The following is a 3,723-nucleotide window of genomic DNA, read 5'->3' as shown; positions in this document are numbered from 1 at the left end:
GATGTAATGTAATTGAAAACTGTAAGAAAGTATAAAAGACATCAACATTTTACACAACAGAAGCACAGTACATGAGTACATATAGTTACTTAGTTTAGCCACTACTGTGTGTGTGTGTGTGTGTGTGTGTGTGTGTGTGTGTGTGTGTGTGTGTGTGTGTGTGTGTGTGCGTGCGTGCGTGCGTGCGTGCGTGCGTGCGTGCGTGCGTGCGTGCGTGCGTGCGTGCGTGTGTGCGTGCGTGCGTGCGTGCGTGTGTGTGTGTGTGTGGGCTGTAGTGAGGGGCCGGGTCGGCACCAGTGTGTGCACTGTGTGTGGTCCTGCCTGGTCTGAGTAGTGACTTGCACAGGCAGAGGCAGCCATATTGCTATTAGTTTTAAATACGGAAGAGGATGCTCCTCATCCTTTATGTCCCCAAGGAAAGTGGTTTAATGTGATCTGAAAGAAAATAAACAAGACAGAGAATTGTTTATGTATCTGTTTGTTTGTTTTTTCCATCAATTACATCTGCCCCACAGCACTGTATCCCTCTCCAGTCTCCACTGTACACACGCACGCACGCGCACACACACACCCGCACGCACGCACGCACGCATGCATGCACATGCACATGCACATGCACATGCACATGCACATGCACATGCACATGCACATGCACATGCACATGCACATGCACATGCACATGCACATGCACATGCACATGCACTATACGATCATCACCTCTGTCAAGCTTGGTGCATATACAAAACATTTCTTAATGAAACATTATGTAATAAAATGTTAATAGGCTAAGGCTACATTCATCTTTATGACAACCTGAATCTTTCCTATGTCAGTTTGTCAAGCTGTTCCAGGCATAGTGGATGCATATATATTGGCATCAAAATATGCTAAGTAGCTAAGTAGGCCTACTAAAAGTACAGTATACCTCCCTTTTTAATGATCTGCAAGCTCACAGCATATCACAAAGCTACGCATTGTATAAGCTTGTAGATCTGCTATTTTCAAATAGCCAAAGTAGCCTATAGACTAGTGCTGAAGTGGTTAAGTTTAATGTTATGTTTAGTAGGCTTAATAAAAATGATCAAAATCTGCAAAGAAACTATAACAAAAAAAAATCTAATAATTGTAGTGGAGTGGAGTGGAAATACTCAGTAAAGTAAAGTAAAATATACCTCAAAATTGTACTTAAGTAGGCTACGGTAGGCTACTTGAGTAAATGTACAGTTACTTTAAAGCACTACAGATAAAACATAAATTTGATTTCACTATTGCAAGGGCAAGCGGTGGCCGAACGGTTTGCGGAGCAGTCTTGACATCGGAAGGTCGCTAGGTCGTATCCCCGGACCGGCACGTTAAAATTACCACCGTTGAAGTGCCCTTGAGCAAGGCATTGAACCCCTACCATTAATGTTCTATGAGCAGGGCCTGGCTGTAAACAAGTTCTTGAGCTTAGTCCAGTTACCCTGGGTAAACATGGTAACTTTGCTTTGCTTTAATTTATTTTACAGGGCAAAATATTGTATAAGCCTACATTTCAAGTAAAGTGACTAAAAAGCACTATAGAAAGCAATGTGAAACAATTTGAACAGCGCATTTGTTGTGTTGAACTCCAAAGAGTGTTGGCCTAATATAATCCAATATCTGAGTAGTAGAGATTTACTGTGCATTTTGTTTTCTTTCTTTCTTTCTTTCTTTCTTTCTTTCTTTCTTTCTTTCTTTCTTTCTTTCTTTCTTTCTTTCTTTCTTTCTTTCTTTATAAGGCACATTCTTACTCCTTTTAGAGGGGGGATGGGAGGAGAGATGAGGTTTTGTTACCAAGCCTCTCCCCCACCGACCATGTGCATACCAGAACACACACACACACACACACACACGCGCACACGCACGCGCAGACGCACGCGCACACACAGTCACACACACACGACCGCAAACGTGTCAGAAACAAAACAAAAGAAGGCCAATGTCTTCTCACTCTTCTTATCGTAACCTGCGCTGGGATTGTCCACAGATTCACACTTTCACACATAGATGTATATATAGGATCCAGAATTATGTTTTTTTTTAGCAAATAAAGCAGAAAGGAGTGTGTTGCCAGATTCCGCAAGAGAAATAAACAACCATGAAAAGAACAAGCCCAAAAGAAGCAATGCGTATTAAAGGCATGCACATGCAGCACTTTTGAAATCAGTGTTGTGGGCTTGTCTATTTCCCCCAAAACAATCTTGGAGAAAAAAGTGAAATGATTGGAATGTTTTTTCTGTTCTACACAAAATTAAATTCCCATTGACAATGAATGGATAATTTAGGTCTATATGTCTGAGCAAAGATAAGAGCGCCCCTCACTTCACAGTCACACAGGTGTGACTTTTTTTTAACATTTTAACAACAAAAGTCTGGTTCATCCATCTCGAATTGATGGAAAAAATAGTCTATGAACAGGTTGAAAAGTATATCTTTTCAGCCACAAAAAAACGAATGTCCGAATTCCAATCTGGCTTCAGAACGTCCCACTCCACTGATACATGCCTCCTCTAGTTGAGCGACCACATAAAACACGAAGTGGATGCTGGCAAATACTGCGGTATGGTCAGCTGGACCTCCAAAAGGCTTTCGACACCGTAAACCCCCCCATACTAATTATTAAGCTAAAAGCAATTGTTTTGATAGGACCGAGCTGGGTGCAATCCTACCTGGAGGGGAGAGAACAGATGGTGGAGGTGAACGGATCACTGCCCCCTATATGTTTTTTACACCTTTTTTACTTTCTTCATATGATGATTTCATGTTTTTATAGAAGTGTATATTTGTACGTCTCTAAATGTTCTGATGAATTGAAAATGCTGGACCCTGTTATAAACAAGTGTGAGTGCTTAATCATGGTGTGTCTAGAGTAAGAGTTTTTGTATTGACCTGTGCTTTTGTTTGAAATGTACCTCTACATACTGTGAAATATCAATGATCAATCAATGGTAGGCTTGGTAGCCTATATGGAATGGGGGTTTCTGACACAAAATATTTTCAGATGAGGGTCTGCGCTACGGATAAATAGGCTACTCCGATTAATTGAATATGAAGGACCTCAATGGGCCAATGATGTGTCCAGACTAAGCATCAGTGTATGTATATTGTACACAGCAAAGGACCCCAATGGAAATAGTCTTTCTTGGGGTTTAAATCCTCTTAGCAGAACTTGTATTGAACTGTGCTTTTTTTCTGCAAACTGTTACTAAAGTTCAATCAATTAAATCAACACATACTAATTTGGGGGTTCTTATTATTAAACAATAATTAAAACATTAGGAAGCAAGCCCTCTGTCCAAAGAAATAAAGAAAAACATATAACAAATGCAACTACTAATACAAGCAACTAAAACAAGCCCCAAACCTTTTTTTATTGATTGATTGATTGATTGATTGATTGATTGATTGATTGATTGAATAGCCTACTTTATTAACAGTTTGCAGATAGTACAGAGGTAGCCTACGATTTTTACAGTGATTGTTAGAAGGATAACAAAAAGCCCCATGTGCTTTCCATTGTTGTGGTCCTCCTCTCAAGACATTTAAACACACGCAAAAGCTTATAATAAGCGGATCTGGCAACACTGAAAGCGGGTCTCCGTCGGTCCGGAGGAGGAGAAGAGGGGATGGAGTAGATCCGATTACAGACTGACACTTTTTCACTGCAAAGTTTTTGGGAGGGGGGAGAGAGAAGTGGGGGGA

This window comes from Protomyctophum parallelum, assembly GCF_964188405.1.
Source record: "Protomyctophum parallelum genome assembly, chromosome: 22".
Taxonomy (NCBI): Eukaryota; Metazoa; Chordata; class Actinopteri; order Myctophiformes; family Myctophidae; genus Protomyctophum; species Protomyctophum parallelum.
The sequence above is the reverse complement of the archived record's forward strand: the minus strand, read 5'-3'. Positions refer to the sequence as shown.